Genomic DNA, 14,784 nt, shown 5'->3' with positions numbered 1-14,784 from the left:
TCCTGGCAAATTAGTGGCAAATCATTGAAGACTGAAGTTAGAAAATAATGACAGACATTTGAGTTTCAGTCTTCATATCCTTCAGAAAATTCATGCTACTGGAAAACATGTTATTCTAGCAACTTTGTAAGTTTGCAAAAGCAATATTTAAACATTGTCCCTATTTTGGGCCTTTGTCTTACTTTTATTCATGGCTTTGTCCAGATTTCTTGCTCTAAGAGGTTGAGAGGTATGATTAACATTTTTCATTATTTTAATGTAACTTATAAATATGTTTTCTTTTTAACAATTCATTCCAGCATTACATAAATTGAGGAATTCCTGTTTTCCACTAAACCTCTCTTCTCCTCCTCCTCCTGAACATTATTCTGCATGCATTGTTTCCTCAAGTTCCAAACACCGGGTGGGTTCTGCTCATCCTGATACAAATTTGAACTGCTCATCTCCCACCTTACTCTACTTCTCTGTGTATTTGTTTATCAATCACCTTCTTCAGAACTTGCATGCAGTGTGACAGGAGTTTGATATATCTATGTACTGCCCACAGTTGTGGATGCCTCCTTTCTTCTTGTACACTGACACTACTAGTATGTTTATTCTCCAGTCATCTGGGATGTGCCTCTCTCTCCACACTGCTATGAGTACTCTCAAGAAGCCTTTCTCACCTAACTCACCAAACATCTTGATCATATCTGCTGTGGCCTCATCTGAGCCTCCTGCTTTCCCTGACTTCATTTTACTTACTGCTTTTCTTACTTCTTCTATGGTGGGCTCTTCTTCCTGTCTCATCGTAGGCTGTGTCTGGGGCAGTACAGCTTCTGTAGGCTTTCTTCATTCAGAAGCTGCTGGAAATACTCCTTCCATCTGCCTTTATGTCCTGTGGACTGGTGAGCAGGTTGTTGCGGGCATTCCTTATCAAGGGTGTCTGACTATCTTCTTTATCTTTCTGTTTTTGCCTTGTAATCTGAGAGAGTTTCTTTATGCCATCTACTGAGTCAGTTTCTTTAAGTTGGTAGAGTGCCTCTGATGCTTTGTTCTTTGTTACTGCAACTGCGTTGTTAGTCACTTTGTTAACCAACCAGTATTCCTTAGCCAGGTCTGTCTTTTCTATCTCCCACTTTTTCCTACACTATGCCATTCTTTTGATGACTTCCTGGACTTCATAATTTCACTACCAGCCTTCCTTATGTGTCTTGCCTGGCTCAGCCACATATTTGTTCTGTAGTCCTCAACATGCTGTTTTGAGATGCTGCTGTTCTTCTTCAACTCCACCTATTTTTTCTTCTTTTTCCTGAGGTGCTAGAGCCCTGAGTAATTCCTTAAACTCTTGTGCTTTCTCTCAAGTGAAATTCCAATTCTTCTTCCTACTCTCTGTTGACCTTAGAGACTTCTCTGACCACTGCTTGCAGGTCATTGTGGCCATCAGTGGTTTATGCTGTAAACCAACTGTTTCACTGGGGATTACTTTGCAATCACTGATTCTACCCGAGTGTCCTTATAAGGAGGAAGTCTACCCTGCATGTTGGCCACTCTTGCATGTGATCTTGTGACAGTCTGTCTTCCTGAACCATGTGTTGGCCACCATCAAGCCATTTGCTAGACTGAAGTCTAGAATGGCCTTTCCTTCTTTATTTCTGTTACCCCACCCATGTGGACCCAGACAGTCCTCATATCCTGTTCTATCTATCCCAGTATGTGCATTCTGGTCACCCATTATCAACACTAATTCCTGTTTTCCTACTTTATCTAGTAGCTCCGTCAAAGGCTGTCTCAGTGCACTCTTTTCCTCACTATCACAACCTTACTGTGGGGCATAGTCTGAGCTTATGAATAGTGCCCTATTCTCATACTGAAGTCTGATTGCCATGAGTCTGTCACAAATTCTGATGACATCCTTCACTGTCTTCTGAAGCCTGTCCATCACAATTCTGACCCAATTTCTACTCCATTCTCCGCTTGAGTAGTAGACTCTGGATCTCAATACAAGTGGCTTTTCTGTACTGCCCTTCCATTTTGTCTCCTGGATACATAGGATGTCCAGCCTCATCCTTATCAATGTGTCATCCAGTTCCAAGCTGTGTTCTGTCAGTGAAACAGTATTGGGTGTAGCAATCCTCAATTCATGTTTGGCAGGTTGATTGGTTTTATGTCCAGCTTTCATTCAACACAGCTATCCCACAAAACCCAAGCTGGGCAACTGGACACCATCCAGACAGTAGATTATTGACCCAGGGCTACTGGGCACACACTGGCCAATAGGGGCACATACACCCCTCCCACCATTAACATGGGTCTCTGGTGTAGGTTGGTATAGGTCAGGTCCTCAATCCATTTGTCACCGGCAAATGCCCATGCCTATTTCTGGTGACATTAGTCAAAACAACTGAATTACCAAGAGCCACTTTTTACACTATTGAGTGGCTAGCCCTGAAACTGTACACAGTCTGTGATCTATGTTCTCCCATCTAGGGGATACTGCACATCACAGCTGATGCCCAAAGCAATTGATCTGTACAACCCTCTCCCCCAACAGGCACCATTGAGAGTTTCTGCTAATGTCCGCAACTCAATTTGTGAGTTTGAGGTAGAAATACTCAGCATGTTTTCAGAAGGTTAAATAAACCCCACAAGACACAGGAAGACTATGCAAATACAATAAAGACATTGGCCAGAGATCAGGAGTGAACCTTATACCTTGCACATGAGAGTTGAAGAACTTAACCATTATGCCAACTGTATCTCTCATTGCCACCTGTATCTTCCATACAAAACATAGAGTATTCACCAATGGGATACTTATCTGCCAAGCTGACAATCAAAGCTCACAGGGAAGATTGCACTTCAACATCAATGAAGTTCCACAGGTTTGGTTTTCTAACCACTGATTTTATGCTGATTTCATTGAGCTACACAGTGGGTAGGGCACTTGGAAGGTACCCTGTAGCTTTGGGAGCTATCTGCTTGCTAATCCCCTGGCAGGATTATTACATATAACTTAAACTAATATAACAGTGATTTAATGATGATCATTTTTCATTATTATGAGATGTTGACGGGGCAAGCTACAGGCAACTTGAGGATAAAATAGATATTTAAACAGTGCTTAGCTGACAGTTATAAAGTGTACAGATAGTATAACTATTATACGTATTAAGTAGGAACCCTAACGTGTGAGGAGAGAAAATGGAAACACCAAGTAAGATGAACAAATACTAGCATCCATACTATAATTGAACCAATAGGTACAAGAACTGTACAGTAGTATGGTATGAGAGAAGTACATGTTGCATTATCCACAGTTTCACACCACATTAAATATGGAAGCAGTACACACAGTATCGGACAAGTGAAATACTAAGTAAGGATGTCTGACTCTAGTGAGATATTAGTCAAGGATGAAGTCCAGTAGTTCACTTCATCGATGCTTGTCTTGGAGTGCCATGCATTGCTTAGACAGAGGGATTAATAGGCTTGGATGCCACACAATATTTACTACAATGAAGTAGGTTCAGGTGCCACTCAGTATCTTGAACTGATGAATAAAAATTAAAATATTTATTTAAAAGAGGTGCAAAACAGTAAATAGCAAATATTACCAACTTCACCTTACAAAATGCATGTATATAGTAAAATTGACCTGATGAAGCTCTGTTGTTAAAGTTGTAATGTATATGATTGTCTTTTGTAAGTTGAAGGGGGGCAACAATCGGACTCCCAGGTGGTCAAACCAGGTTCAGCACAAGACAAAACTGAGGGGAAGAAACAACAACAGAAAGAAAAACTATATGTTTCAGACTTTGAAATTCAAATTTTGAATTTCTCAAATAGTGTTTTATCTAATGATGTGATTTCAGTCTTGAGAAAAGGTTTTTCCTACATACCAAGTAGGTCTGTTGATATCACCAGACAGTTAGTTGATTTCAAACTTTTTTTAGAAAATTGAACCTTCGTTACCCACTGCATGATTTAAATGTAGACAAACAAGATGTTTGTAACAAATTTAAAAAGAACAGCACATACAGCCGCCCCCTTGTGCAACACCTTGCAAGTGTTTGGTGACGTGTGAACTGGACATGAGGAATATTGGAAAGAACACCCACATGTATAACCTCACTGTGGAAGAACACCAGGCACTGTGTATTTTAAGTAAAAATAAAGACATTAGAGTAATGAGAGCTGACAAAGGTGGTATGATGGTGATTATGTGTACTGAAGATTATGTAAAAAACATTGAAAACATGTTGGTAAATGATGCAGCTTATTCTGTTGTAGATAAGAATGTAATCAACAACAGTTTTTTGAGAATAAACACTGATCTTTTTGACATGTTTTGCCAGGGTAGTTTAGATCATGACACATATGAACATTTCTTAGTGGAACATCCCAGCATGGCACATTTCTTTGGGATACCCAAAGTACACAAATCAGAAACAAATCCGCCCTTCAGGCCCATTATTTCATTAGTTCGACAATGGTTTAAAATATTTTCCTAACAGTTTTTTATGATATACATCATAGGGGTGTGTATATCATAGGATTAATACACACCCCTTCTTTTTAATAACTTACATTGTTTAATTTTATATTTTTCATTTATACAGTATGAATCTGTATAATAAATAAATCAGTCAAAATAATAACAGGGTAAAAAACATTATATTATTTATATCATCCACTTTAAAGAATATTACATTATTCACTATACAAAGTAAAAACATATACACATACATTTATTATATAGATTTTAGATGACATTAATTATGGTTTTTAAACATGATTAAGTTGCTTAAAGATGATAAAATTTCATTTAATGATATTTTGCGTGCCATTTTATGTGAGTTTATGTGAGTGTATGGAGTTTGTGACAGGATTTTAAAATGTATATCATAAAAAACTGTTAGGAAAATATTTTAAACCATTGTCGAACTAATTAATTTAGTAGCAATTATGTCAATTAATTAATTGACATGATGCCATGGATATATAAGACGTTGGTTTTTAAACATAATTGTTATCTGATGAAGGTGGGGAGATTGCTCTCTACCGAAAGCGCTCATTTTTAGTAATAAAAACCGATTATATCCCAGCTACTTTTGGTGCAGAATTTGTGTTCCAGGTCTTCAGCTTTACTCGCAATTTGCCACTTTTTTGTCTTTTCACTGGTTTGATTTTTATAGGAAAGATGTTTTTGTTAACCAATATTTGCACAGAGATAGCTTAAACCCTAGGCATATGAAGAAAGGGTTGATTAAGGAGCAATTCATTCGCCTCAGTAGACTCACATCTGATGATGACACTTTTTTTCAAGAGGTCATCATGTTAACAGATTTTTTTTAACAAAGAGGGTATGACTAGGCTTGGTTAACCAATATACACAAGGAAGTGTTTATTCTGAGACAAAAAGCAGCTAAACCCATCATCGGGGAGGGGGATTGGTGATGTAAGTAACAACAGAAAAAAGAAGGACAACACAGTATTTATTATTTCTTTCCCCATCCCCATTGTCAATGAGATGGGTGTCATCAAACATATAATTAAGGGCAATTGGAAGGTTCTGATGGGGACTAGGGAACTCATACAGGTAGTAGGTGTAGAACCCAAGTTCACCTATAAGAAAATTAAGAACATCAAAAACATTTTGGAAAATGGTGTGGGGGGCACACTTTAGCATTGACTGATGTGAACAGTGTTTGTGGCATTTTCTCCTGCAGGAAGTGTATACAATGTAGGTATATAAGCAATACATCTAGTACATTTATTGCACATCTTAAAAGGACTATTTGGGTCCACAGACTGTTTACCTGTGAGAGTACAAACATAGTTTATGTGGCAGTATGTGACTCTTGCCCTAGTTAGTACATAGGAAAAACCATTAGATGTTTAAAGCATAGAATATATGAGCACACACTTGCTATCAAGAAAAAGGACTTTACCAATGCTTTAGCTAGGCATGCTATTCACTGTGTGAACTTTAAAAGTTCACCTTTTTAGTCATAGATTACATTCAACAAGTGGATTATATAGGGAACACCAATTTGATTTTAGAATGCAAGGAGTCATTGTGGCAGATCAGTTTGGTAGCAGACAGAGCCCCTGGTTCGAATGAATGCATCAATATTAAATGTTTTTAGCACTAAAACAACAATCAAATCACAATAATATGGTAATGTTTTTACATTGACATTTTTTATGAAGCTTTGACATTCTAAGCTGTTTGGTAAGCAAGACAGTTTTTTATTTTTATGGTATGATTTTACACCTTTAATTTAAAGTATCATGAAAGTCATGTGTTGTGTGAAGTAACTTATAAAAGGTGTGTTTTGAGAGGTTAACTTTTTCTGAAGAAGTTCATGAAGAATAAATTTGAACGGAAGTACTAAAAAATTGTGTTCGCTCCTTCATTCCATCTACAGCTTTTGGTGTTTCATTTTTGTTTTAAATAAATATTTTAAGTGACCCTTCTCTGTGTTTACCAAAGCTGCTTTTCTTCTTTCTCCTTTTTTCATTGTCTGTGTGTTAATCAGCTTGGTCTAACCTGCTTGAGTTTTCTTTTTAGGATCTATGAACTGATGACATGAATGGTAAAGCACACAGCAGACAGAGTGAGTCTACAATGCAAAAGAGGAACTGGAATTTGAGTGTATCAACAGCAGATATACGGATGACAATGACTAGCCTGAAAACCACAAGAATATATAGATGTTAATACAGATGTTGTCTGCTCTAAAGGCCAGGGTAGCAGAAGTGCTAAAAAAATAAAAGCTGAGGATCTTTCTCTCCTTGTCACTGGGGATAAGATTTCAAGTAGACTCAAGAGAATTTTTCCTCAGGAAGAAAGCAAATGTTGGAGGTGTGTCGGGGAAGAAAGAGGTACTTGCAAACATATTTTCTAGGAGTGCAGTGGGTTGGCAGATTTTAAGGATTCCCTGCAGGATGCACTGTCTGAGATGCTGGGTGTGCGGATTGATGTGACAAGGGAGATGATTTTTCTGAGCTATGATACGGAATCGGAATTGCCTAGACATGGTTAGGCCTTGCTGAGTCTAATTGTGGTGGTTGCCAAAAAACAACTACTAGAAAATGGCAATCAAAATCTAAACCAACTATATTAGAAGTAGTGAATACAGTAACAGAGATAAAACAACTGGAATTGAGATCTTTACAAAAGGGTAGGAACAAACTACATAAGAAAAATGGAAATTGTGGGGAACAATACAATACAGGGGAGGAGTGAGGTTTAAAAGAAGGCAAGACTTAAATGAGCTACTAACTGAAAATGATTGTGTAGATTATAAGTGATGTATAATGTTTGCAACTGGGAGTGTGTCAGTATTGTTTGTGATGTAAAATGCTTACAATTAGGATTGTGTCTGTGTAATTTGTTTTCATTTGTATAAATGTATGATTACTTATGCTGCAAGTGATGGTTTAATAAGAATGTTGCTTGTTTAAAAAAAGGTCAGGAACTGAATAATTTATGTAATGTTGCTTAGGTTATATGATATATAACAATATAAGTGAAGTATAATGTTTGTTAATATTAATCTGTTAATACAGTTTGATTACTTTTGTATAACTGTAAAATTGCCTACGTCACAAGTGATAATAGAATAAAGGTGTTAAAAAAAGATTTCTGGGTGGAGCTGAGTAGTTCTTTTGCTACAATCTAGGGACACCATAGCTGGCTCTTCCTAATTGGTTATTATATAGTAAGTTATGGGACTCCTAGACTTTTGAAAAATGGTCAGGCTTCCTATGAACAGGGTGGTGGGGAATCTGGCTCTACTTATTCACTTATAAATTCATCTACTAGTACTTCTAAACTGGAGGTGGGGTAGAGATTTTAGCTCAGGAAGGTCCATGAAGTCTCTGTACCTTAACTGAGTCTGTAAGAAAAAGAAGTTATGTCTTACCATAACGTTCCATCTGTATTATTGATCCTCGTTTAGTCATTACATGTGGGTATCAGTTCCGACCTCCGAACCGAGCCGGCCATCTCCCAAGCTCGCGCCAGCTACAAAGTCTCGAGCTAAAAACTCTTACCAGAATTCACCTCTCCCTGTTACCTCAGATTGAGTTTGCAAGTCAAAAGAAGGTAGAGGCTACCTCTGGTCAAATGACCTAACAGAACCAGATGGTGAGATCCACTAGAAACCACAGGAGGGGGAAGGAGGGAGGGTCGTAATGACTGAACGAGGATCAACAATACAGATGGAATGTTATGGTAAGACATAACTTCTTTATCTGATATTGTTAATCCTCATTCAGTCCTTACATGTGGGCAGAGTCCCCAGCTACCTTTATTCCTGGGAGGATCTCATGGAAGGACATTCCGGAGCACCATAGAACCAAAAGATGCTCTTCCCCTGGAGGCCAAATCCAATTTGTAATGATTGATGAAGGTATGAGGAGTAGCCCAAGTTGCAGCTACACAAGTGTCATGTAAAGAGGCTCTGGCATGGAAGTCAGCAGAAGTTGCCACCGATCTTGTAGAATGAGCATTTATGGTAGGTAATGGAATATTACATTTTCTATAAATGAAGGTTACACAGTCTTTTAACCATTTAGCCAATGTGACCTTAGCAATAGCACATCCTAATCTAGGCCCAGAATAGGCCAAAAATAACTGGTCTGATTTACGAGAAGCCTTAGCCCTGTTCAAATAGAAGCAAATTTGCCTGTGAATATCTAGGGTATGTAGGCAATACTCTCCTCTGTTTGAATGATTGGGAAAGAAAACTGGCAATTCAATGGTGTGATTAATGGACATTTCAGAGATCACTTTTGGCAGAAAGGAAGGATTAGTTCTCAATAACACTCTAGCTCTATGAAAAATCAAATATGGTCTCTTGATGCATAAGGCTTGAAGCTCAGAAATACGTCTGGTAGAAGTAATGGTGACCAAAAACAAGGTTTTCCATGACAAATATTTGAGGTCGCAAGAAGAAGCTGGTTCGAAAGGTGGCATTGTCAAAGCTTGTAGGACTAATGACAGGTCCCATGGTTGAGTAGGTTCTCTAAAAGGGGGTCTTAGATGATTCACGCCTTTTATGAAAGTCTTGCATAATTTGTGTGACATAAGAGAAGAGTCTTGAACACCATCACGAAAATTAGATATTGCAGCCAAATGAACTCTAATGGTAGAGGCAGATAGACTGGACTGAAACAGGGTAGACAGATATTCCACTACTATCAACACTGGTGCTGAAAAAGGATCTACTTGTTTTTCTTTCAGCCGAAAAGTAAATATTTTCCACTTGCTAAGATATGTAATTCTGGTAGAAGACTTATGAGATGTGATAAGAATGTCACGTACTGGCAAAGAAAGATCATTGTGCCTGGCAATCAAAGGAATTGGAGGAGCCAAGCTGTGAGCTTCAGGCTGTTCAAGTTGGGGTGAATCAGATTCTGTGGTTGGGAGATCAACCCAGGGGTTGGATGGAGAATCCACAGTTGATCAAGCAGGTGAGGCCAAAGGAAGGGAAACCAAATCTGATGAGGCCAATATGGTGCTATGAGGATTACTTTGCTCTTCAACTGGTGGGCTTTCTTCAGAAACTGGGGAATGAGGGGGAGAGGTGGAAATGCATAAAGCAGACCCGAGGGCCATTCGTGGACTAGAGCATCCCTGGGTGACTGTCCTGGAGGGGGAATCAGGGCAAAGTAGTTTCTGCATTTGTAGTTGGTCGGGGATGCAAAGAGGTCACAGCAAGGAAGACCCCAGTGGTTGAAAATCTCCGCCACTATCAAGGGATTCAGGGACCATTTATGAGGTTGTAGAATACACCTGCTGAGTCTGTCTGCTATCACATTGGAACTCCTGGGAATGTGCGTTGCTAGAAGAAAGCAGTTGGTAGCCATCGCCCATTGCCATATCCTCATGGCCTCTCGACAGAGTGGGTAAGATTTGGTTCCACCTTGTTTTTTGATGTACCAGACCACCGCCATGTTGTCTGATTGTATTACAATAGTCCCAGACGGCAGCAGGGGATGGAATACTTGCAACGACAGAAGCACCACCCTCAGCTCTAGAACATTTATATGCAGATGGGCCTCCATTTTGGACCAAGTACCTTGGACTGTCTATCCCTGAAATAGCCCCCCACCACATCAGGGAGGTGTCTGTGGTCACTGTAGCCTTGGGCTATTGGGAGGAGAAGGGGCAAGACCATTGTGATGGATTGTATGCCATCCACCAATTTAGATCTTGTTTGCACTTGTGAGTTACCCGAATCTTGGCTGAAAGAGGGTACTGAAAGGGATACCATTGGGTGAGCAGTAGCCATTGCAGAAGCCTCATGTGAAACCTGGCCAGGGGGACAATCATAATGGAGGCCGCCATGGAACCCAACAACTGGAGAACAGAATGAGCTGTGGATTTCTCCCTTGAAAGGATTGGAATCAGTTGCTGCTTTATCCTTAAAATTCTGTGCTCTGGAATGGATGCTCTGCAATTCTTTGTATTCAAGATGACCCCTATGATTGCTGTGGACTGAGATGGGGTGAGATTGGATTTTCACCAGTTTATGGTTATGCCTAGCCTTTCTGCAGTGAGGAGAGAGTATGCCAGGGCTTCTTCCAATAGATGTCTGGTGGGGGTGGAGACGATCCAGTCATCTAGGTATGGAAAGACCTGGAATCCTTGTAGTCACAAGTGAGCTCTGATGACTGCCATGCACTTTGTGAACACTCTTGGGGCTGTAGAGAGTCTGAAGAGCAGTAGTCTGAACTGGTAATGACTGGCTCCCGCACAGAAGCGAATGAATCTTCTTGATGGTCTGTCCACTTTTATGTGGTAGTACACATCTTGAAGATCTATCGAGCACATCCAATCATCTTTTTCCAAAAGCGGAAAGATAGACTGTATTGTGACCATCTGGAATTTCTGTACTTTTACAAACTTGTTCAATACACTGAGATCCAAAATTGTTCTCCAGTCCCCGGTTTTCTTTGGCACCAAAATTAGTCTTGAGTAGCATCCGGATCCTATCTGGTCTGGAGGGACTATTTGGATGACTCTTTTTCTTAGCAGCTTTGAAATCTCTCATGCTGCTTCTTCCCTTTGACTAGGTGGAACGTCGAGTAAGCTTGTTAGGGGAGTGGGACAAAGGTCAAAGGGGATATGATAACCTCTGGTTATTATCCTTTGTACCCAAGAATCGGTGGTGATGGTTAGCCAGGCAGAAGGGTACAAAGAGAAATGACCCCCAACCACTTCCAGAGGAAAGCAGTTGGGCCGCTCTTCAGGAGTGCTGATAGGATTGGCCAGGGAAAGAAACCCTGGAACCCTGGTTACTCAGACCCCCTCTGCCCCAAAAGGGGTGTCTTCCCTGAGAGTTTCCCCCTCTGTCTCTAGGGGAGAACTCTGCCTGTGTGTCACTTAAGGAACCTTGAGACTTTTTGTGCCATATCTTTCCACTCTTCTCGTTTCTGGAGAAAGCCCGTTGAGGGGAAGAATAATGGACACCCACAACAGAAAGGGTATTACCGTCTTGTTCACATCTGGCCAGTGTGCTTTTAACCTTGGGTCTGAACAACGATGAGGCTTTAATGGGATCATTGAGAAAGGAAGCCTTGAAAGGTTCCGCGAAATTACACAAGCGCATCCAGGCATGTCGTCTCAGAACAATGCCTGAACCCACCATTCTAGCTGCTTCTTCTGATGCATGAGATGTCAGGAACATGAAGGAGTTAGATATCGATTTGATGGTGGCTAGCTGAGGCCACTTTGTCACGGACCTCATCAGACACAGCTCCAGCCAAAGTTTCAGAGAGCTCAGAAATTAAGTCTTTTTGAAGCTTGGTAAAATGTGCCATATAGTTCAGGGACCTGACTGCAAAGGTCGCTGATGCAAAAGTACGCTTCCCTATTCTGTCCAGAGTCCGGGACTCTTTGTTGGGTGGATGGACAGTTTGGCTTTCTTCTTCCGTGAGGTCCTTTTTAGTTGCGGCTGCCACCACTAAAGCATCTACAGGAAGAGCTTTAGACCAATGGGGATCACTAGCAGGAGGGGACAAAATTTTATCTGGCCTCCGGGGAATGGCCTCAACAGTGTCAGGAGCCTTCCACGCATGCTGCATGATGAGCCGGACAAGTTCATCGGCAGGTGAAGTAACCCAGGAGGTAGGGTCCGGGCACGAAAGGCATGCAGGAACACAGAATCTTCAAAGGTCAGGTTAGAGGGCTGCCAGTCACCTCTCTGTTTAAGGATTTCAAGGATATCACCAAAGGATTCCTCAGAGGGTGATCGAGGGGACTCTTCCCCATCATCAAAGTCTGTGTCTTCAGTAAGGGACTCCTCTGTGGAGTCCATGTGCTTCCTCTTGCACAAGCTCTTTTGATGATCTTCCTCAGAGGGAGAAGCTGGGGAAGACAGCTCAAAAGGGGTCTCCTGTGGGAGTATGTCCTGAGGCCCTTGTGCCCGGTGTCTGCTAGGAGTGGCTTGTGTACATTGCGGTCCAGAGGTGGATGGGGAGAGTGATAGCACAGGACTGCCAACTGACACCAGAGCCTCCTCCATAAGCTGGAAGGCCAGTCCACCTGAAGAGGGATGGGGACCCAGGGCAGGGGTCACCCTTTGCCTAAGTGGCTCAGCCTTCCGACTTGGAGTCCCTGGATGGCTGTGAAATGCCAAAGTACGTACACCACAGCTGACATCCTGGGCTGTGACTCTCCTGCCACAAAGGTAACTGCAGCTCCTTAGTGAGGTCCATAAAAGGAACCGTAGTGGGGGAAGACAGTGCTATATCAAGGGGCTTCAAAGGCAATGAAGGAGGAGAATAAGTAGGGGTCTTTGGTAAAGGGTAATCACCTCCCAAGGAAGGATAGGTCCTGGGGGGTGGGATACCTCTGGCCAAAAACACTTGATCCACAAGACACAACACATCATGTTCAGAGAGGCTTCTAGTGGATTTCACAGACATGGCTGAGGGAGAGTCAGGTCTATCCAAGGATGGAGCAAACACAGTGCCCACCATGGAGTTGGTCTGCACTGAGAACAAAGGAGCTGTAATGGACTGAACTACTGGGGTCTGCACCGAGGAAATCATCGGTGCCAAAGGCGTGTTCTGCACCGATGATGAGATTGGTACCGAATTAGTTGCCGGCGCTAAGGCCTGAGCCAAAAACATCAGTGACAACAACTGAATGGTCAGTACCGAGAGGGTAGTCAGTGCCAGGTCAGTTGTCGGAGCCAAAAAGGAAATGGGCATCGAAACATCCATCGACGTCATAACAGTTTGCATCGACTGGACAGTTGGTGCCGGTAAGGGAGTCTGAACCGAGGAGCTCCACGGTATCGATGTGGTATGGGGCACACTAGTCGATGCCGAGGTCTCAGATGGCACCGAAGGTCTAGGCACTGAAAGCGCTGGAGCCGAAGAAGTCATATCTGAACTGGAATGCTTAGCTTTCTTTGGTCTCGGTTCCTGAGGGTCCCCAGCTGGGGACAAAGGAAGAGACTTGGCCTTTTTATGTTCATCACGCTTTTTCTTATGGGATCTTGGAGGGGTTGAAGCCTCTGACCTGGAAATAGCCTCTGAAAAAGGAGATTTAAGTAGCCCCTTCAATATTAATTTATTTTTCCTCTCAATTAATGTCCTGTTAGAGAAATTCTTACAAATCCCGCAAGGTGGGTCACTGTTAAATGAGGCACACCCAAGCAATAGACACACAGGGAATGTGCATCTGAAGTAGGTAATTTATGGCCACAATCTAAACATCTTTTAAACCCTGGGCTACCTTTTTTATCTGTCATGTTTGTTAAGGAAGGAAAGAAAGAAAAAACAGAAAAATACCAGCAATGGTACAAGAAATACACGAAGGTAAGAAGGAAAAGGGGTTTACCAATGATGGTAAAAAAGGGAATTACCTCACGGTAAAAAGAGAGGAAAGGAGTTGAAAAGGATTTGAAAAAGGGTAGTCGCTGTCTTAGAACTTAGTATGAAGAAAAATACTGCACTTAGCTCAAGAGAAGTAGCTTGACACGACCAAATGGTGGCACGGCAAACAAAATCTGGGGTAACAGGGAGAGGGGAATTCTGGGTAAGAGTTTTTAGCTTGAGAGTTTGTAGCTGGCACAGGCTTGGAAGATGACCGGCTCACTTCTGAGGTCGGAACCGATACCCACATGTAAGGACTGAACGAGGATTAACAATATCAGATCTCATTTTACTCTCATTTGAAGGTTTTCTTCATCCTGTGATGGGTTTTCCAGAATGAGACATCCACTGGTGGAAAAGTACAGGATAGGATGCCTTCAGCGTATTACTCAATGCATGCAGGTAGAGACATCTGACGCATGTAGACTAGTTCATCTCATGGGTATGGTAGGTTCACTCCTTCTCCATTGAGAAGGGCCTCCTTAACACCACACAGATTTCCAAATCAGGTTGCTTGGATTTCAAAAAGCTAATAAAATTTTGAGCCAGCTGGAAAAGGTCCTCAGGAGCTGGGTACTGAGATGGGTGGGGAACCTTGACATCTGGAGTGCCTGACCCCAGTCTTGCCCGGGTATCACAATACCCATTTCCCTCAGCACAGCTCTTTCATCTTCCTCATAATGCCTATTTCCATATTACTCAAAATCTTACAAGCCCTAGATAGAACAGCTTAATTTTGTTATTCCCATTCTCTACACTCCATAGCAACCCTGACAAGATGTAATACTTAGCTGTCTCCCCCATTTCAATGTTTTCAACACACTTACCACCTTTACATATTCCCACTTTAAAGATATTATTAAATCAATATTCCTTCTTTACATCTATCCATGTCTTTGTTCT

The sequence above is a fragment of the Protopterus annectens genome, chromosome 3.part0 (genome assembly GCF_019279795.1).
Source record: "Protopterus annectens isolate FY-2018-M chromosome 3.part0, PAN1.0, whole genome shotgun sequence".
In the NCBI taxonomy this organism is placed as follows: Eukaryota; Metazoa; Chordata; order Ceratodontiformes; family Protopteridae; genus Protopterus; species Protopterus annectens.
This window is presented reverse-complemented; position numbering follows the sequence as displayed.